This window comes from Macaca nemestrina, unplaced genomic scaffold (assembly GCF_043159975.1).
Source record: "Macaca nemestrina isolate mMacNem1 unplaced genomic scaffold, mMacNem.hap1 Scaffold_65, whole genome shotgun sequence".
Lineage (NCBI taxonomy): Eukaryota > Metazoa > Chordata > Mammalia > Primates > Cercopithecidae > Macaca > Macaca nemestrina.
The window spans coordinates 229,431-251,723 of NW_027257814.1; the positions used below are offsets into that span (position 1 = coordinate 229,431).

Genomic DNA, 22,293 nt, shown 5'->3' on the forward strand with positions numbered 1-22,293 from the left:
TCAGAGGTGTGCAAGGTTCCAGACCTGGTCACCTGCTATGCACAATCAGAGGTGTGAGGTGATGGACCCGGTCACCCGCTGGGTATGAATAGAGGTGTGGGTGGTTAGTGACCTGGTCACCAGCTCTGCACAATCAGAGCCATGCGAAGTTACAGACCTGGTCACCAGCTGCACCCAATCAGAAGCTTTTGAGGTTAGGGACCTGGTCACCTGCTGTGCACAGAAGTGTGAGGTTATGGACCTCGTCACCCGCTGTGCATGATCAGAGGTGGGCCAGGTTAGGGACCATGTGCGTGGTGATGGACCTGATCAGCAGCCAAGACACCTGACGTTTCCAGTGTCATCCCGGCTTCTTTCAAAACTGGAAAAGTCTTCAGATATTTCCCAAAAGCTTGTCCATCTTTGAAAATGATATGCGTGTGCACAGGTGATACCGATGACTGAAGATTGAAGTTGAGAGCATTCCAGCCCCATGCCCATGTCCCATCCCATCTGCGAAAACTTGAGCACAAACATCTCCCTCTCTGAAGCTCCCTGAACCCTGTGGCAGGCCTGAGACTCAGGTCCAGTGTCCTGTCAGTTACACTGAACAAAATGTAATTCAACACTGGCCATGGGCCCTGTGCTTTAAAAACCACATATAAATCTCCCAAAGAACTACAATCTATGAAAGCTTTCATGGCTAGTATTTTAGGAAGACTGATCAGTCTTGACCTAAATCAAAGCCGACACTGCCCAAATTCACTCTAACCCCAGCTTCGTGCACAGGCAGCCATCGCCTGGCCATCAGGGTGACCAGCAGCCTGGGCACAGACAGGACCAGCGCCGGTCCCTCCCTGCACCTTAAGGGGGCTTCTGAGCTGCTGTCCATGATCAGTGATGGTGACGCCCAGAGCAGCTTTCCGGGAAAGCAGTAAACCTTTCAGGTCCTCACCTCACGAGGATGGCCATGTATAAATCAACCGCCTTTGTTACTGCCCTGCCATTCTCAAAGAGGGGATGGGTTAAACTTCTTTATCCACATGCCCAACACAAGGCACACCTGCTCCAGCACGAGGCTCATCTACTTAATCCTGGGAAACTCACACAACCCACAATCAGAGGCCGCACACAATCAGAGGCCGCGCACAATCCGAGACTGAGCACAATCAGAGACCACACACAATCAGAGACCACACACAATCAGAGACCACACACAGAGACCCACACAATCAGAGGCCACAAAGAGGCCAGAGGCCACAATCAGAGACTATACACAATCACAGGATGTGCACAATCAGAGGCCATGCACAGTCTCTGCAACCTCACCAGAAACTGTTCCTGACCATTCACCTGAGGCCACCAAGTTTAAATGAGAGGCCCAGGTTTTAAAAGACAGCAGGAGTTCTCTGAAGGCAAACTCCGTGCATTCCACCATCAGCACCATTTGTGCCTGTCACGGTCAGGAAGAACCACAACCACGTCTCGGTGCCCTTGCAGTGCAGGGCGCTGCGTTTCTCCCCCTTTCCAAACCCGCGGCGGCTCCTGGCGACCCAGCGCCTCTGCTCAGCCACACGCCCCCAAGGCCTTCCTCCCTCACCCCACAGGGGAGCTCCCGCAGCCGGGCTATCTGGCTCATCACTCCGATTCAGTCACTTACACACTCATTCCAGGCTGAAAATCTCTTCTGAAAATATCCAAATCTTACCCACGTCAGGCTCCATCTTTTCCCCAGAGCTCCTCATCCCCTCCAGAGCAGCAGCCCTGGTGCCCGTGCAGCCGGGGCCTGTGGGCAGATCCGTGGGCTCAGAATGCCCAGCCCCTCAGCCCCTCTGTGTGTCCCCTTACTCCCTGCTCCCTGGCGTTAATGCCCTCCGTCTTCGATTTCCTGATAGGCAAAAGGGGGTTAATTCTAAGAGTGCTAACCGAACTGGATCACTTAACACCATGTCGGGCCCAGAATACCCCTTGATCAATGACAGGTATTGCTGCGCTGTTACCATTGCGCTGGGTCCAGGTTTCCTGTGAGCCCTTTAGGCTCTTTGCCGTAAAGGCCACTCAATGGTCCTGTCCAAGCCTGTCTGTGGCAGATGGACAGGTGAGTGGCCGATGCACACGTGTGATGCTGAATGGGATCGTGCAAAGCTGGCCCCGCGTATTGTGGTCAACGTAAGAAAAAAGTCGCCCATGCTTGCTTGCTGCTGCCCTGCGGTGTCCAGAAGGAGCCGCTTAAAGGCAACTGCGCCGCACCTACCTTCTTGGAAGGAGACGGCAAGACCAGATTGGCTGGAGCTGGGAAGTTGTGCCCTACAGATCAGGGCTGCGTAACCCAGGGAAGGCATCACTCGAAACACGTGCTGGAGGGCAGCCAATCCGACCCGACCGTCCACCTCCAGGGTCAGCCATGGGGCTCCACTTGATGTGTCATCCTGATCACCCCTCACAGAGCAAATGAGCCTTTGACTTCAGCCTGTCCTAGGTACAACACCGACTCCCACCTCCCACGTCCTGAACCAGCCTGTTCCGGGGATTGCTGTGGAGGTAGAGGAGCAGGCCCAAGACATCTAGTGGCATTTCCTGGCAAGGACACTCACCATGCTCGACCATAAAACTCGGGTCAACTGGTTTTCGGAGGGACTGTAATTTACTTGTGGCACGCATGGATACTGATTGACCCAGGGAGGGGCACGGAGGAGGCTGAAGGAAAACCCATGGTGACTGCGCCAGGCATTCCCGCACACACCGACATCTTCAGACTAGGGCGGCGTCCTAGTCTTACAATCAAACCGAAAGCCCAGAGAAACTAGGGACCTTGTCCAAGACCAGCAACAGGTATGTGGGCAGCTGGGATTCAACTAAGTCCTTTCCTGGATCCATCCACGCTGCTCCCTGCCCCCACTCCCACCACCCCGCCATGGCCCCCGATAGACACAGCAGGTCTGAACATCAGGCACCCCGCACGCAGAGTACGGAGCAGAGCCGGCTTCCGCAGTGGGATCTCACACACATCCCACTCCCCTTCTTGCCGAATGCCTCGGGACTCTGTGCGGTCAAGTCTGCAGATGTGGCCTCACTCTGCGCTAGGAGATCTGGGTGGCCGGCAGCGTTTTGCAGAGTGCTACTCCAGACGGGGCTCGTCGGCTGATCCATGAGACACAGGACACCTGAGAGAAGGGCCGACAAACCCCACAAAGTCGCTCCCAACATGGAGAGGAGAGGACCACAGCGGGGCTCTCGCAGTCCACGCTTTGGACAGGTCTTGCTGCAAACTGTGGTGCTCGTCAGGCGCGAGGAAGTTTCCCAGGGCAGGAGCTCTAAGTGACACAGCAAAAGCGACACAGGCGATGCAGCAGGACGTACTTCAGCTCAGGGCTCAGGAACCATGGGGTGCAGCGTGGCCTACAGCAAACCAGACACATCAGAAGCCAATGTCCCACCTTTTACATTCAGTGACATTGAACGGAGGGAGTTATCTGTAGCAATCATCTTCCTGGGGGACCCGTACAGCACGCATGACCACCGACACTGACCACGAGTCCTTCCTAGGTCCTGGGGGCTACCCCACTTTACACGCACGGTTCCATGCACAAATCTACGCGTGGCAGTTGTTAGCCCCAGCTTAGAGATGAGGAAAACGCTGCTGGAAAAGCTAAGTGAGAAAATCAGACTTCAGCACACCTGCCATTTCCAAGACCACTACTGCTCTATGTGCTAGGGTCTCAAGGGTTGGGTGTGTGGCATTTTAAGTGACTAATTGTAGGTGATTTTCTTCTCTCCTACACCTGTTTAGCCTGAACGTGCACGTACATGCTCTGCTGCAGGTGCACTGCCCTATGTAGACCAGCAATGCTCTTTCCTGCCTTGGGTTCTCGTCACTGCCTTCCGGAAAATCTCACCTGCTTTACAGCCAAGCCAGGTAGGCCTGGTCAGCCGCACAGTGAAACTCCTGCAGTGTTAGAGCTAAGTGCTGGCTGAGACTTTAACAGCGAAGACAGTGGAGTAATGGGGATAAACTGAGCAAAACTGTATTGTAACGCAGATGAACGTCTAGAAGCAAAAGAAACTGACACCCCTGAGAGCAGGCGACTGTCTCTTACTATGATGTTAATAGCAGCTTGCTGTTTCCAGTGTCTCCGTGTGCCAGGGTTTCCAGTCAGCGTTTGTGTTTATCTGCTCTTGGGCTACCTGATCAAACCTCTGCAGAGATCAGGGATATCTAAATTGACCCAGTATCTGCAGGCTGGCTGCTCAGAGGCCGTGGTGTGGAACGGCCAGGACATCGCTTAGTCATACGGGGCACAAGCACGTCCCTTGCCACTCCTGTCTTTCTGTTTCATCAAACCCTCTTTTCTCCTGAATATTGACCATAGCAAAGTCATTAGCCTTCGAGATGCATTTGAAACATCAACTTGCTTTGTTCAAGAGGTTTAAGACACACGTAAGTCTTTCTTGCCATGCTCAACACACACAGCCGGCCATTTCTGAAGTCAGTGTTTCTGGAACAAAAGCCTTGGCCTGCCCCAGTGAACATTCACACTGAGCACACTGTCGCAAGGCTGCTTGGCCAACCAGCAGGGGGCAGGAGAGAGCTGCAGGGGCCACGTGGGGTCCCTGCAAAGGCGCCTCACTCCCTCAGTCAAGCGCGGTGCCTCCTGCCAATCCAGCGGCTTCCTCCAAGGGGAAGAGGCCTCTTCAGCTGCTACTGCACTGATTTCAGACGGCTCAGCCAATGGGGCAACAGATTCAACAGAGTTCTATGTTGTTTAAGGAAAACTTCTGTTACCAGGCAACCTTAGTACCATATTCAACGTAAAATAACCAACAACATTGTTTTCAAAACAACATGCTACTAGTGCCTTATCCTTCAATGCTGCTTAAACACGGAAAAGTATGAGGAAAAAAGAGCATGGCACTTACTTCTTAAAAAATAACACCTCTTCCAGGTTATTTTTACCCCTATCATAAAGACTTAGAACTATGGATTCCCTACAGGAACGTGGAGTGGGGGTGGATCCCCACACTGACCCAGCCTCACCCCAGGTCAGTCATCCCCCCCACCACGGGGTTCACACCTCTCCAGGCCCTGTCACCTCATCAAGGAAAGGTGGCGTCTCTGAGCTCTCTTCGCAGGAAGCACCCGAACGGGAGCTAGAGACACAGACACACCCACAACTACTTTGAAATCCTAAACATATTTAAGGACTTCATTATTAGCTTTTTAAAACTGTAAGAACAAAGTGACCCTGGTTTTAACCTCTCTGCCACAATAACACCGTGTACATCTGTCTTTTGCTATTTGTTCCTTCTCCAGCAGCTGCTGCCTGGCTGGCCGACCGCAGAAGAACAGCCTCTGGTACTCCCGGGAAGCCCTCGGTAAAAGCGTGAACACCACGATCACGTCTCAGGACGCCGCACATGTTAGGGTCGCCCACAGACCGCCATTCCCAGTGCCTAGAAGGCACTGAACGGGCCTCCTGCTCTTTGTAAATGTCAACTTTCCTAAGCTAAGTTGTGTTGAAAATTTTTAACTGCAGTCCACACGTACTTCTTTGTGTCTTGTTTTTATCCTAGAGGAATACTTTTATGGAAAATTAAGCTTGCAAGGTTGAAGGATTTTCTGAAAGTCGACTCCTAATCCTGGAAGAAAAAAAAAAATGGGCCAAATGTGGTGCTCACGCCTGTAATCCCAGCAGTTTCGGAGGTTGAGGCCAGGAGATTGCTTGAGCCCAGGAGCTCGAGACCAGCCTGGAAAACATGGCAAAACCCTGTCTCTACTAAAAATACCAATAATAATAATAATAAAGCTGGGCATGGTGACGTGTGTCTAGTCACAGCAACTCAGGAAGCTGAGGTGGGACGATCACCTGAGCCCAGGAGGTGAAGGCTGCAGTCAGCCCAGATTTGCATCACTGCACTCCAGCTTGGGCGACAGAGTGAGACACCGTCTCGAAAAAACGAAAAGCAAAAACTACTGTATAAATCATTATAGAAGGGAGCTGGCCAGGCGCAGTGGCTCACGCCTGTAATCCCAGCAATTTGGGAGGTCGAGGTGGGCAGATCACCTGAGGTCAGGAGTTTGAGACCAGCCTGGACACTATGGCAAAACCCCATCTCTAATAAAAATACAAAAATTAGCGGGGCATGGTGGTGGGTACCTGTAATCCCAACTACTGGGGAGGCTGAGGCAGGAGAATCACTTCAACCCTGGAGGCGGAAGTTGCAGTGGGCCGAGATTGCGTCACTGCACTCCAGCCTGGGCAACAAGAGTGAGAGTCCACTTCAAAAAATAAAAATAAAAATCAAGGGAGCTAATGTTTTTCATTTAAAGGAAGGGAGAAGAACATTCAGTATTTATACCTCTCAAGCACACATCTCCAGTGGTGTCCTAAAGTATTCAAGATACACATTCCTACAAATATAGCTCAAAACTACTCACCAAGTTACATGCTAAAAGCACATGCATTGTAAGAATGCTACATTATATTTTTTGAGCATCTGTATCCAATATTTTAGCATACTGGCAGTTTTCCCTTCAGGTGCTGTATGCCTAAATTATTACATGTTTAGTCCTTCATTTTAGAATTTATGACTATTATGCTTTAGGCAATAAACATAAGCTACTAAATTAATGACTTAGGGGAAAAGTTACTAAGTTAACTTGGAAGTTAAACTTTGCAAACTGAATTTGTTGGACCTCATTCAAGCTAGATGATCAGTTTTTTAAATTGTTTCCTGTGTGTTTCCCTCCAGGATGGAAATAGCTTCACTCTCATCCACTGTGCACACTGCAGCCCACGCCTCTCGTCCACCGCACCACACTGCAGCCTGCAATTCACCCTGTACCAGGCTTTCCACACCGTACCTGAAAGTCACTAAGTATAACCAAGAAGGAAATGAAAAGCAGATAAATGACCTCCACCCCTACATCCAGCATGCAAATGTTAAACATTCATCAAAGTAAAACCAAAATCCCATGTTAGCTCACGATTGTAACTGGTAATGTGCATGGCAATTTAAAAAGTCTAGTTAAGTAAAAACCTAATTGAGACTCTCAAGAAAGACATCTGCAAAGATTGACAGTGAGGAGAGGACTTCACTCTGCATCCAGCCTGTTCTGGAAGCCACGGCCAAATATCAGGTTGTATAGATCCGAAAAGCAGGAAAAAACAAGTGTTGAAAGGTGTACAGTCTCAGCAATGTACAAATTCGATGTAGGATGCTCAGAAACCTTGAATTTCCAATCAGGAAACAGCAGCATGAGCAAGTTTCCCAGCAGTGCCCACTTTCTACCTACGGCACGTGTAACAGTTACGCTGGCCACCTCCGGGGGAACAGAGGCTTCCTGGTCACATTCGCTCTGGCAGCCACACAGCTGGCCCCGCCAAACACCTGTCTAATACTGAGGAACCACTCTCTCCCTGGGCTTTGCTCACTCTAGCCAGGAGAGCATATTTACAGAGTACTTTACTGAGTCCTCGTTCAATGCGTCAAGCTTGTTGAAGGCAGGGCAACCCCATTCCTGGCCCAATTAAGTGAACTGAGCAGAGCAAATGCCTCCAGTTGCACGGCACTCAGTCACGACAGCAGTGGCCACTGTTCACAGGGCGCTGGCTTCGTGCCGAGAACAGTTACAAGCGTCTTCTCTCTGTCCGAGGAATGTGCACTGCAACCCTGTGGGGCCGTTTGCAACGTCCACCAGAGTTCTGAGGCAGCCAAGTCCAGGCTGTCCGTGGGCCTCGCCACATGGCCGTCCACATCCCCTGCAGATCAGACCTCACTGCAGGGACCACGGGTTCCAGGGCTGCCTTGAGGCACATGCTCCCTTCACCACCTCCTCCTGGCCCCTGACATCAACCCTCACCACTGCTGCCAACACTTGATTTTCTCATGGCTTCTGAGGGGCCTGTTCTGCCCTTCCCTGCTCCCTGCGTCCGGCTTGGAGGGTGCCCACATCAACGCCAACGCTCACGTAAATCACCAACCTTTCCACGGGGCTTGATGCCTAGGAGTCTCAATATCAGAAAGTCAGATTCCTGTGCTTGTTGGAGAATTTCTTCCCATTGTACAAGGAGATAAAATTCTAGGTGCCTGCAATAACCTCATTTCCACAACGAAGCAACTTCAGTAGTAGCACAAAACAAAACAAAAAAAAAAAGCTTTTTTTTTTTAAAACTTCTTTTATACAAGCTAAATACAATTTAATTTTTACATCCACGTTCTCATCAGCTCCCACCTGGTGAGCAGGCAAATAGTAATTTTCAAAGAAACAAATTGTTGCATAATTTTAACACTTAGCATTATCACTATTAAGCAAGATTTATCCCAAAAATACATGATGATCTTGTTCTCACGTTCAAAAATTGATTGTCACACAGTGAAATAACACTTAATGCAAAGGAAATTTTCTTTTCAGGTATCTGTTCTGGAAAAGAAAAAAAAAAGATTTCTGGCAAAGAGATAAACATTAATTATATAACAATCCAAAATGCCTCTGGGAAAAATGATGTCATCCAATTAGTTCTTTGAAGTGTTACAAATGCAGCTGAGTTTTAATAGTAATTTCTCCATAATTATCAAAAGAGTCTTTAAAAATCTTAGTGCTGAAATAACTATAAATGGATATAATACGCAAAGCAGAAGAGTTAACATTTGGGGTAGGATTTTGGCCCATATTTTTAACATATGCATAGTTATTCACCTAGTTGAAGCTTATCCCTCTCCTCCTAGGCTCTTCAAGACTGATTTTCAAACATAGACTGGCTTTTGGTACATGAAGGCAGCTTTAAAAGATGTCAGGATCAGGCCGGGCACAGTGGCTGAAGCCTGTAATCCCAGTATTTTAGGAGGGCAAGGTGGGCCGATCATTTGAGGCAAGGAGTTCGAGACCAGCCTGACCAATATGGCAAAACCCAGCCTATATTAAATATTTTTGTAATTAGCCAAGCGTGGTGGCACACACCTATAATCCCAGCTACTTGGGAGGCTGAGGCAGGGAGAACTGCTTGAAACCAGGAGGCAGAGGTTGCAGTGAGCCAAGATCGCACCACTGCACTCCAGCTTGGGCGACAAAGAGAGACGGTCTCAAACTAGAACTTAGCCCTCAGGAAAAGCATTGAGCACCCCCCACCCAAACCAACCCAAGGAATCACATGGCAATGGTTATCATCTGATTTCGACAAATAAAGTTCTGTTCTCCCCTCTGAACACAATGGTAAACACCTGCCATCAGCCCACAGAAACTCCCAGGACCCAGTAACACTGGACTAGCAAGATCAATGGGCCACGTATGCAGGGTTCAGCAGCAGAAAGTCATGGCACCGAGAATGGTGTGTGCTCAAACCAGATTCCTTGCTTTCAGGGTGAAGGGGCTTCCCGGGAAAATCTAGTCCAGTGGGATGGTTTCCACTTCCACCATGAGGAGGAAATGGGGGCACTGACAGGACCTGGGTCTCTGCCCCTTTGTCCTCTGTCCTGTTATGGGATGAGGGTGGGCTGAAGGCAGGTTTCCCCTACATCTTCCGGGCAGGAGAGATGGAGCTGACAAGTGGACGACGCTTTTTCCAAAACATTCCCATGTTTATAACCTGTTATCAACCTGTTTTCCCTGGAGATCAGTGAAGCAGCATCATTGATTCTCTTCCATTAGGGACAACCCGGTGTTACGGGAGGCAGGAGACGACATGCGAGCTGGTCTGAGTCAGTCACTTGTGTCTGATCCCCAGCGTGGTCGTCTATCAAATGGGCGGCCCCACAGACCAGTGACTTTGAACCAGAGTTCCATGGAGGTTGCCCAAGGACAGGGAGGGGGAAGAGGGGGAAGAGGGGGAAGAGGAGGAAGAGGAGGGAGGAGGTAGAGGAGGGAGGAGGAAAGGAAGGAAGGAAGGAAGAAGGGAAGGAAGGAAGGAAGAAGGGAAGGAAGGAAGGAAGAAGGGGAGGAAGGAAGGAAGAAGGGGAGAGGAAGGAAGGAAGAAGGGGAGGAAGGAAGGAAGAAGGGGAGAGGAAGGAAGAAGGGGAGGGGGCGGAAGAGGAGTGTGGAGGGAGGAGTGTGGAGGGAGCACTGTGGAGGGAGCAGTGTGGAAGGAGGAGCAGAAGGGGGGTTCTCTGAGGAGGAGGGCCAAGTTTTTGAGGTGTCTTGGAGTCAGAGGTGGCAGTGGCTTGGGCTCTAGGCCCTCTGTTGCATAGTTTTAGGCTTTAACTATTTATATTTGTGGACTCTTTAAAAGATTTAATTTGAAGGAAACCGGAGTTGGGGATACCTTGCTTCTAAAACACAATTTCTCAAGCCTGAGACTAAGTGCTAGGCATTGCTCATTCTGTTACAATCATTTCCTCCTATTTAAAATCAGCCACACACCCCCAATCTCTCTTCAGGGCAAACATCTTTTCCGAGGATCTCAAACAGCAGAGCGAGCGGCCCGTGACCCCAGCCGTGGGCACGAGGAGTGAAGAGGAGACGTGTGGAGAGGGCTGCTGATGACATGAGAGGTAGAGGCCCGGCACCTCCCTCCAGGGGCTGTGCTCCTCCAGGCCTAAAGGACATCCTCGCCTCTGGGGTGAACAAGCAGCACAAACTATCAACACTTATTCCAAAAGAACAGGAAGAAAATTCAAACGAAGTTAATACAGTTACCCCAACACAACACTGCAGCAGCCCAGAAACAGGAGGGCCACTGAGCCTGAGGTGGGCGGTTCCAATAGCAGGACAGCGACGTTGGCATTAGGGCTTTTCGGCAAAGAAAAAAAAACACACAAAAGGTAACATGGGCCACCCATTATTTCCTGCCAGTGGAAAGACACCCACAGGCCCCCAGATGCCAACGGCCCCTTGGGAACGAGCTCACGCAGCACTTCAGGTCTTCGCACGAGCAGGCACGTGGTGTCCTCAGTACCCCCGCCTGTGACACACACACCACACTTGACTCCTATACCTGAGGGTCCAGGGGAATGGCGGGAAGTTCTCGGGGGACCGGGCATCCTGTGAGGGCACTGCATGACTATGTACCTCAGAGGGGTCCCTGGGCAGGTGCTCTCTCTCCAAAGGATGAACTGGATCCTGACCACACCCAGATTGCGCTGGCCTCCAAGCCGAGCGCCAACATCTCACATCCAAAGGGATGCACAGATGCCTGCTGCACGTGGAGCCAAAGCCCCTCGCAGAGCTCAGGACGAACCCAGTGTCCAGGCCTGGGGCCGTCACCAGCCAGGAGAGGTGTCCGGGGCACTTCCCAGCGATGGCCACAAGAAGAAACAACTCAGGACAAAGCCCGTGTCCAGGCCCAGGGCCGTCACCAGCCTGGAGAGGCGTCTGGGGCATTTCCCAGCAATGGCCATGGGAAGTAACAACTCAGGCCCATCAGGGGCTTCCTCACTATACGGGTGTTAGAAGTAGAGACAGAGGTTCAGGTCTAGTGGCACAAACAGCGACGGATCCCATGGAAATGTGGGCGTGGCCCCTCCATCCCAACAGCCTGCATGGCTACTCCATTCTGCTCCCATCACATACATCCCCACACAGCCAAGCCCCTTCTCCTTTCCCCCACTGGATTCATCAAATCAAACCTCGCTGTCCTTGGCAAATGTACCATTAATTTACTTACTGCCCAGTAAAAAAGCACACTTCCAGTTAACATGACACCCCCGCTACGATAGAACAGCCTTAATTCAGACATGACGCAGAGGAACAGAGGGAAGAGGGGTCGAGGGCCGTCCTGGAAACGGCAAGTGTTTTCTGGGGAAAGTCTCCCTCCCACCCGAGCCCGACACTCGTGCCACACTATCCCCATGGTGTCTGAAAACTCCATGAAGACAGGCTCACTCTGACCCCTTCACACCCACAACGCCAAAGAGGAGCAGGTGTTCAGGAAAAGTCTCCTGCTAGTGCTGAAGACAGGAATAATCCCTCGTGGTGCCCAGAATGTCAGGAGAAAACAAGGCACCATGTGGACGCCTTCCAGGTGAATTCTGGAATGACTCTGCCGAATGCCGGTCATCCTTTTACAGAACAAAACCAATACCGGAAAACATGTGTCACCAGCAGAGAGATGGTCCTTTTGATGGCTTACCAACACACCTACGTTACGCTGAATTTATCTCAAGCCACCCTCTCTGTGCTAATGTAAAAAGTCTCCTTTATTAACCAGTAGCCTTTTTCATCTGGTGCTTTTTAACAAGCAAGACGGTCCTGTAACACTCAGGCATTGTTGAAAACGTCAAATGGAAGCCTAGAAACCTCTTCCGTGCAGCTTCACTGCAAAGTATTTTGACGTGAGCCAAATCGTGCTATTCCTACATCTCCACAGGAAACTCAAGGCTTCATCAAGGAAACGCAGCATCATTTCTGCTAGGCACAGAAATTGGTGGGGTGGGCATGGGGTTGAGGGAACATTACATAGAAAGCACAACGCGATAATCACCTGTATGAGAGCCACACTGGCCGGCAAGCCCCGGTCGGCTCGGTCTCTACACAGTCACAGACGTGAGGCCTGGAGGGCAGACACCTGGCACTGCTGACCACCCCAAGGTCGTGGCCTCTGCCCCTTCTCTGCTGCTCATCAGTTCCAAGCTTCTGGCAACACCGCCTGCTGCCCCCACTGCCTCATCGACTCTTCGTGAAAAGCAAATGTTGCCAGGATAGCTTATGAGTACATTTGCCAGGAAAGCAGCTCCGATTGATGCTGAAACCCCGTTCTCACACCCCTGGCAGCTCCCTTGCCCCCGATGTGTACATGCTTGCAGCTCTGACCTTGCTCAGTGTCCACACAGGCTCTGTCCACTGGAGAGCCAAAGGCAGACTCAATGTTGAGTCAGAAATACACAAAGAGGGTGACGGTTACAAACTGCCTGCCTGCCCCTCAAAACACAGGTTGAAATCCTCAGCCTCAATGTGATGCTGTCAGGAGGCCTTTGGGAGGTAATGAGTTCCCGAGGCTGGAGACCCTTGAATGGGATTTGTGCCTCAGAAAGGGGCCCAGCAAATCCCTCACCCTCCCATTGTGTCAGGGCCAGAGAGGTGTGAGCCAACCAGGAAAGAGCCCACACCAGAATTCACCCGTGCGGCACCCTGATCCTGCCTTCCAGCCGCTAGAACTGTGAGAAACAAATTCCTGTTGTTCATAAGCCGCTCAGTCAATGGTGTTTCGTTACAGCAGCCTGAGCTGCCTGAGATGACGATGCTCACCGCCCTACAGAAACGGCTACTCCCCTCTCCCAGAAAGAGGGGTTTAATTAAAATCCCTGTCTCTCCTCGCGGCCACCACAGATCTCACTCCCCCACCCTGTAAGCCAGCAATTGTTAGGATTAAAGGAAAATGAGGATCGTTTTAGACCAGCCCCTCCATATCGGTCTGAAGCCTGTAACTTTGCCCACTTCCACGGTGGCCGTGTCACTGCATTGCCCATGTCAGCTCTGTGTCTGCACTGGGTCCCAGGCTCTGCACAGACTCCTCTAGCTGCCCATCAGCACAGCCATTTCCCCTTCTGCTTTGCAGGTTGTCCTTCAATATCCAACCCCCACCCCTCTGCAACCCAAGGCCTTCCGATCCAGGCATTCGGGGTGGGCTCAGCCATGTACTGCCGTCCTTGACTCAAGTAAACCAGGCCCAAGGCGTTGGCACCAACGATCTACTGGCTGTGGGGTCTGCACAGCTACTAGCTGCCCCAGCCACACCAGGGCCCGGGAGGGGAGGCAGAGGAACCTGTGAAGTTGCCAACAGCCATATGGGAACAGGGGCCCCTGGGATGAGGAGGATGCCATGGAAGGAAATTCAGAGAAAGAAAGAGCCCCAAGGCTGGACGGGTCATGCCCAAAGCCTACACTGCTGAATTTTCCAGGTTTCTGAACTCAATCGCTGACCCACACAGCACATGTTTCCTGAGTGCTGACCCCGCGTGCCATTGGATACGGCAATAAAGTAGGACCCCCACCTCCCCCATCCCCGACACATACACAGGGCCTCCGTCCTGGCGGGAAATCAGGCCTGGGGGCCCAGTTGGCACCGCGAGCCAGGGAAGGGGGACATTTCAGACGGATAGTGGGTGCAGCCTTGCCAAAGCCCAGCAGTCACCTGCACTGCCACAGCCAGGCTGAGTCCAGATCAGCCGCACAGAAACCTGACCCTCTCAAGGGCACGCCTGAGCTCATTAGGGACAGACACCGTCTCCTGCTGATCTCCAACACTTTCTCTGCATGTCTAGTTACAAACGGACGACGCAGTCTCGGAAGCACATCTGTGACTCTGGAGACAGATCCCAGGCCTCCCCCTGCTCCTCTCCGTGGTGCCATTGATGGGGAGGGGCCGGTATGGCCGCGAGGTCCCATACCCACAGCCACCCTGCCACGGAGACGCAGGCCTTCGACGATTATTTCTGCCAAAGAACCCTGCTGCGTCTTGGAGCACACCATGGTGGGCGGGAAGCTCCACCCGGAGAAACAGCGATGCTTCTCCCCAGAGCCAACGGAGGGCACCCCCCACCGTGCATTCAGCAATTACTTACATTCTAGAAAACATCTGGGTTAATGGGGAACAGTAAAATGAAAAGGACACACTAGAAAGGTTAGAAGGCTGTGTGAAGTCTCAGGAGGTCCAAAGGTTTCTTAACCAAGACTGCTGCGGTCAACGAGCTTACAGGGAAAGTTTCCACACGGGCCTTCAACAAGCAACGCTCAGCAGGGAGGAGCCACGTTCTGGGCAGAACCTCAGAACAAGAACATCGGACACCACAAAGTCACATCAGAGCCAACAGCAACTGAAATACAGCGCTCTCCTAAGATGTGTGCGTCACCTGCAGAAAGTCACCACACATTAAGATGGGGGAAGAAAAGGATAAGGTTAGAAACAAATTTGAAATTATTTCTGCATACATAAAATTTCTACATCCACTGGCTTTCTTTCTGGGAGTAACAACTTTTACATGAGATGCACATCCCCGTTGGAAGGAGTTTGGGTTTTCCGTGGGCAGAGTCAAGGGCTCTCCAAGAAATGTGAACCTTTTCTCACTCACTGAGCCGCGTGCCCTGAGGCCGTCCTGGCCTGTCTGAGCACCTCCCTGGCTCTGCCTCCAGCCAGCTCCTTCCAGCACTCACCCCGCTGCTCCCAGAGCCTGCACTGGCCCAGGATCTCCTCTTCTGCTGCTGTCAATCTTCCACTTTAGGGCAAATAAGTTGGAAACTAGAAAGTTATAAGACCCCTTGGCTTTTTAAAAATTTGTCTTCTCAGAAAACAAAGAATACTAATTCTACTTCCATGGTTTAATATGTTGCCCACACCTGCATGTTCATGGATATGTGTTTTTATATATATTTTAATCAGTACTTATAAAAGCATGCACTGTTGGCTACATTCAGTTCAATTACATTTGATGTAAGAAGTTTTAATTTCAGTGAATTCAGGCACTCAAAATTTAAGCCCTCTGACATCTATTAATCAAATGGGAAAATGACAGGTAGATATTACAAAAATCAAGAGAAGTGTTTAATGTAAATCCTGCACTTTCAAATATTTCCACAAATGTAATGTATACATTAGTACATAACCTTGAGCATTTTCACAACTCTTTGCACTCAAATTCCATTCTTAACTTTTATAGATAAATCGACATCCATATGTGATTTTAAGCAGCTCAAACATCAGCTCTTAAAAACAATCAGAAATGTTGCGGGCAAATCCCACCGAGCAGCAAATAACGGAACTGTACCCAACAACCCAGGTACCTCCCCCTGAGGCATCTGGAACTTGAGCATTACAAGCAGCCTTTGGTTTCTGAGGCACCCGAGAGTGGGGACTCCCAACTCCCCAAGTCTAAGAAGGCCTCAGCGATAAGGAAAACTGGTCAAAAAGTCATCCCTGCCGGCTCCCTGCGCCACGGGCTCCTCCCTGCCCGCCCTCAGCCACGTGCTTACAAGATCTCACTTCCTCTCTGTCCCGCAAAGCCTGACTCCTGATTCCAGCCCTGCCGCTTACTGGGATGTGGCCATGGACGTCAACTGCACCTGTAAGGGGAGAAGCCTGTCAGGATACAGGATCCTGGCCATCCTGGCAGTGCTCAAGCTGATACTGTAACTTGGTAGTGAGTTACTTAATGCAAAGGTTTAACTTTGAAAAATTTAGATACGTGTATTCTAAAAGGGAAATTCTGAACGTAGAACACAGGCCACACCCTCACACTGATGTTGTCTGGCCAGCACTTTTTTGTTTGCCTTTTCAATGACGTTTTTAAAAGCAGTTTTCGGTTCATAGCAAAATCAAGAGGAAAGTACAGAGAGTCCTCACATATCCTTTCCCAGCACAGGCACAGCCTCCATCATTCTCCTGCCCTCACCAGACCAGCATGTCTCTACGACCGACAGACCCGCATCAACACGGCACCACCACCCACAGTCCACAGCTCACACGAGGACTCGGCCTGCTGCTGCTCACTCTGTGGGTTTCACAGACGTGGAACGGCATGGATCCCCCATGAAAGCCCCACCTGGAGTTGCTGCCCCACCCTACACACCCCCTATGCTCCTCCCATTCATCTCTCCCCTCCCCAATCCCTGACAGCCGCTGATTGTTTTACTGTTTCCACAGCTTTGCCTTTTCCAGACTGTGCTGTGGTTGGACTCAGACAGCAGGCAGCCTTTCCAGATTGGAGTCTCACTTAGCAACATGCGTTTATGATCCTTCTGTGTATTTTCATGGCTTAGGGGTCCAGTTCTTTTTAGTGCTGAATAATATCCCAGTATCTGACATACCACAGTTTGTCCATTCACCTGCTGAAGGGCATCTTGGTTGCTTTCTAGTTTTGGCAATTATAAAGCTGCTGTCAATGTCTGTGTGCACATTTCCGCATGGAAGTAAACTTTCAGCTCCTCCGAGTAAACGGCCAGGACTGTGATTGCTTCTGTGGTCAGAGAGCTTAGTTCCACGGAAAACCGCCATGCTGCCTCCCACAGGAGCTGCCCCACTTCCTCCAGCGATGAGTGAGGGTCCTGATGCCCACACACCCACCAGCACGTGGTGGTGTCGGAGTTCAGGTTTTGGCCAGGCCGATGGGTGCACAGTGACGCCTCGCCCTATGACATAAGACGCGGGCCATCTTTCCACGTGTAGATTTGCCATCTGTGTATCTTCTTTGTTAGGGTATCTGTCCAGGTCTTTGGTCCATTTTTAATCAGGTTGTTCATTTTCTTGTTGAGTTTTGAGAGTTCCTTGCACGGTTTGGATAACAGCCTTTCTCAGATGAGTCTTTTACAGATGCGTTCTCCCCGTCTGTGGCCTGCCCTCTCATGCTCCTGAGACAATGTTTTTTATTTTAAAAAACACTTCAGACAGAAGATGGACCTCCCAGCCCACCACGGTTCTCAGTTTGGCCGTGGTCACCACCCTCCCAGCCCTGGTTCCCACCTTTCCACCATCTGCTGGTCCTATGGGCATCAACCCATACCAAGTCCCTAACATATCTCCAATGATGGCAACGTCAAAGCTGGCAGTTTGCAGGTAGGAAGGAGCTGATGGAGGCCGGAGCAGAATGTGAATGCCAGCGGATTCATCCCTCGGGGACCGGCAGGCCTCTTAGATATCCCCCTGGGTCACCTCCCAAATGAAGTACCTGCTTTGGCCGTGAGCAGGAAGCAGGACCTGGCCCAGATCTCAGCATATTTGACCTGGCACGGCATTTACAGGTGAGCCTCCATAACCGGAAACTCAACTCTCTGGGGAGAATGCATTTTCATTATCAAGGCTTTTAGGCTTTTAATTAAGAAACCAAAGAGCAGTGACTGGAGTGAGGATGCAGGGACTCTGGGTGACCCACACGCTCGTTTCCACCTGGCACAAAGGACCCTGGAGTGAGGGTACAGTGCCTGCTCTGAGTCACCAGCACACTCATCATTTCTACATAAAGAACCCTGTGAGCCTGTCCCAGGACTTTTTAGCCTAGACCTAAAAATTCAGAGCTCAGGAAACCTTCATCATTTTAGGAACCTGAGGGGTGGGCCAGGGGGATCTCACAGAGTGTGGTGCTGTCTATGGGGTCAGCAAAGTACAGCTGGGGCTTCCCGCAAGCACTTCAGGGAGGCCGTGCACTGGCCCGAGGCTGGTTCCGCCTCCTATCCTCGGTTCTCATGCCCAACCGTGAGGGGAGCCCCCCGCTTCAGGAGCGCTCCCTGGCTCCAGGCCCTAACGTCCATGTCCAGGCCCCTGGTAGGGCAGCTTCTACCCCAGGGAGGCTGGGACTGGAGACAGCCTGGAGCTCTAGGCAATCCTGGCAACCACATGTTTCCCGAAGTGGCTGCAGACAAACTCCTGCTTCCAAAACCTGGCACGGGCTGTGTGAGGCCTGGAACGCGGGAGGCGCGTTTCGCAGGGTCCCTGCTCACATACAAAAGCAAGGCTAAGAGCAGATAAATTATTTAATTACCCTCTCATGGTTATCAAGTCAAGTCATAGTCTCTTAGACTTATGTGTGACTAGAAGTATACACATTATGGAAGTGTATATAAATGTGAATACAGATATGCTTATTTTCCTTTTATATACCTTACATGTATGTGTATACGTGCATATGTATAAAACATGGAAGAAAAAACCATACTTAAGATTTCAAATCTCAGTCACAAAGATCTCAGAAGCAAATTATTATTCTTTAACAAAGATGTAACATTTTACATTCTTACAAACAAAATGTTCTCTATTAGCATTTTATTTTAAAAACTAAGAATGCATTGCACTCTCTGTTTCAATTTTTAACTCAGCTCACAAAGGTCCCTGTACAAAGACCTCCGTGCCACGGCAAGGATGGCGGTGGTCACACCTGTGTCCATTTATCCTCTCTACATCTAGCTCCTCTCCCTGAGTCAACAGCACCTCCGAAGTCACAGCCTGGCCTCCCATCTCTCCCCCGTCCCGGGCTTTTTGGCATGTTGGTCTGCTGCACACACCTCAGCAAATACTGCTGATTAGCCAGAATCGCCCAGAAATCTCTTAACCTTGATTCTGGTTGCTTTTGTAATTTGTAATATCTGTACTTCTGGTGTGATTTGAGAAACAACAAATTTTAAAATTAGAGAAGATGTGGTTTTTATTCTCTCCTTTCTACTTGCAACCTTGAAAATTCAAGTAGCAGCAAGGGTTTGTTGAAAGTAACTTCCACCAAAGAGAACCTATTACAAAGGTACTACAGAGTGTCAAATAACCACATAGATGTAAAATAGAGATGCAGACACAGATATAAAATCCAATGGTTAAACCAAATTGAGAAATGCTTGCCAGTTTGATAGGACTTCTAAAACTTGACATAAATGTTGGCTGAGGGATACAAGATGTTATGAGATGAGTGAGATGCTTGGCCTAGAACCACAGGCTCTCTCCTCTTTACAGCAGAAAATCCATAAGGAAGTCAAATCTGAAAGAACCAGGTACCATTGAATGGCATACTCAGCCATCCTTCCCCATTCCTGGGACAGGTGCGGTGAGTGCAGCCAGTCGTTCACCAACATCCATCATCCATCCTCCAGGCTACGGCTACACTTTACTCCCAGGCTCCCTGCCATTATGTAACTTAGGTAAATCACGGCCACTCTCACCTTAAGCCTCCCCTGCCAGCATGGCAATCACCCAGTCCCAACCACAGCAAGGACAGCCATGTCCCTGGGAATGCAGAGCAGGGGTCGGGAAGAAACCTGGATCTCTGAATACCTCATGGAGCAGTCACCAGCCTGGAACATCCTCCCTGACGGCTTTGCAAGAGAGAAGAACTCCTTGGTTCCTCAAGCTACAATACTGCAGAGTCTCAGGTCACAGCATCCTTACCTACCCTCGTCAGGAACCGTTCATGCTCATCAAGACATGAGAACAAAACTGCAGTGGCACAGTCACACTCAATGCAGACCACCTGCCGCTCACATTCATCGGATTAACACCAAAAGGCCACCGTGGTGGATATCCTGGATGTGGACACTTGGCGGCTTTTTGCTGGAGACGCGCTTTGTACATTTATCGCACGACCATCTTGGCGTCAGGAGGGGCTGTGCAGATGGCAGCTGTGCACGTCACAGGGAGTCTCACTTGCTGGACTCTCAGCCAGCTCCCACTATCAGTGCCCGCAGAGTCCTCTCCTCCGGGAGCACGTGCTTGGACGCCACAGTGGCCTGTGGATCCACACAACAGCACTGTGTGCCCCAGGAGCTTAGAAAGTACCACTGCATCAATGCCTCCACAGGTGAGGCCGGGGGCAGAAGCCAACCTCAAGCAGTTACGGTCCTCCGTGGGGCTGGCGTCCAGGCAGGAAGGCGGCTCAGCGGCTCTCCTCTCACTGTGAAAAATTCCTAGGTCCCCACATGAACAGAACCCTAAATAACACGCAACAAACAACAGGAACGAGAACACGACCAGCAGCTTCTGAGAAGAGCAAGCTGGACTGATCATGAGACACCTGACGGGGACGGTGCCAGAGCCCCTCCCGGTAACCTGTGAGGGCAGCGCTGCCAGCATCTCCCTAAAACCAGCCCAAGTCAAGTTAGACTTGAGGCTTTCCAGGAGTGGGTAGATCCATTCAATCCCACAGTCTGAACCTTCCAGGCCGTGTCTCATGGCCCTCATCTCACATATGGGAACCCGGACGCTGCACCATAAACACAGCCCCAAGCCCTCGTTCCTTCTTCAACACCACACCCCAGTACAGTAAACACTTAGGATCTGGGCATTCACGTAAAATACTGCTTAACTAAAACTTCTGATTTAGAACATGTTTAATTCCTACTCACAGAGCTCAAAGTGTTTTGTCCTAGAAGGCGGTAGCTGTAACTTAGCATGAGAGAAGAAGGGTTCAGAGTGGTGCCAAGTATTAAATATTCCTCTAAATCTATTCACCAGATCGCCATGCTATTGTCACCTGCTTCATTTTCTGTCCTTAAAAGACATAATAGTTACTTTTCAAAATAGACAACCTGTTTTACTGATGCTTAGCTATAAAGTAGCGAGCTATGTATCCAAAAGGGAGATATGGGGAAACAGAAAATGTCCACAAGCAATCGGGTGGGGAGGGGGGCAGTTGCAGCAGCACCTGGCTCTGTTGCGTTGTGAGCCAGCCACGTGGGATGGACAGCTCACTTAGCCACTGAAATTATATCATCTAAGATTTTGTTGCAGTTACTTTGACAAATTCTCCCTCCTGCTATGAAGAGTAAGGTTTGAGGGGTTTTTTTGTGTTTTTTTTTTTTTTGACTTGGAGTCTCGCTATGTCACCCAGGCCGGAGTACAGTATTACAATCATGGCTCATCGCGGCCTTGACTTTCTGGCTCAAGCAATCCTCCCGCCTCAGCCTTCCAAGCAGCTGGGACCCATAGGCGAGTTTGATTTCTTTGCTAACGAATTCCTAATTCATCTCGCAGTGGGCCTATCAAGGCCATATGCCCGGACGTCCACCTTACCGACCGTCCGTGTGGTCTCTAAAGTGGATGCACTCCGGTTGCCCGGGCTCTGCACGCGATGCTGAGTCTCCAAGTCTGCCGCTGTATAAGGGACTGACAGCCCCGAGCGTCTCGACCTGCCACCATGAGCCGGGCTTTATTCCACAGGGCAACTCTGCTTCCCGTGATGAGATGCAGCACGTGAGCACAGATCAAAGGGCATCAGCAACTAACCCATTCCCCTGGTACTAAGTAGAGGACCAAGAGTTTAGTTCCTTACTTATTTACTACGGGCTTGATTCAAAACAGCTTTCTGGGATCCTGGGAACAAACATCTCCAACTGGTGAGAATTCTGGCTTTAGTAACGGAAGAATCACCTAATGCCCATTTTGTAACTGCTGTTCTCATCAGAACTTGAGGCCAAAGAGAAAAATAAAAGGGGGAGGCTAAGATCGTGACACCCCAGTTTGCACAAGGCCAACCAGCCTGCTTGAGGGGGTGAAAGGAGTAGGATTTTTAAACAGCTGAGTTTTAAAAACATGGCTGTAGGCTGGGCGCACTGGCTCACGTCTATAAGCCCAGCACTTTGGGAGGCCGAGGTGGGAGGATTGCTTGAGGCCAGGAGTTCAAGACTGGCTTGAGTAACACAGCAATACCCTATCTCTTTAAAAAGAAAAAAAAAAGGTTATTAAAATAGTAATAAAAAGTTTAATACAATAAATTACTATATCAACATGGCACCCCCAGCTGTCAGAGGAGGTACAATCTCTGTGGCTATGATGAGATCTGGAGAGAAATGTAACTGGCATCATAGGGAAGGTCAACCCCAAAGCCCCACGGCAGTACTCCTGTAAAGTGTGTTAACCAGCATGAAGTCTCCTCCACAATCAGAAGCCTGGTTTAGAGGAACGCTGTCCACGGGAC

General features: G+C 50.4%; 1 protein-coding gene across 8 annotated transcripts in view; it reads right to left on the reverse strand.

Moving 5' to 3' along the window:
- LOC139361583 (disco-interacting protein 2 homolog C-like) overlaps positions 1 to 22,293 on the reverse strand; it is a 247,759-nt gene that overhangs the window by 95,639 nt on the left and 129,827 nt on the right. The window contains exon 1 of one of the 8 annotated variants that reach the window (XM_071090168.1): positions 15,878 to 16,460. The exons of the other annotated variants lie outside the window; for them this stretch is intronic. The gene's annotated coding sequence lies outside the window, so the exon portion shown is untranslated. Of the gene's footprint in view, positions 1 to 15,877; positions 16,461 to 22,293 lie in introns of those variants that run through there. 8 annotated transcript variants of the gene reach the window in all.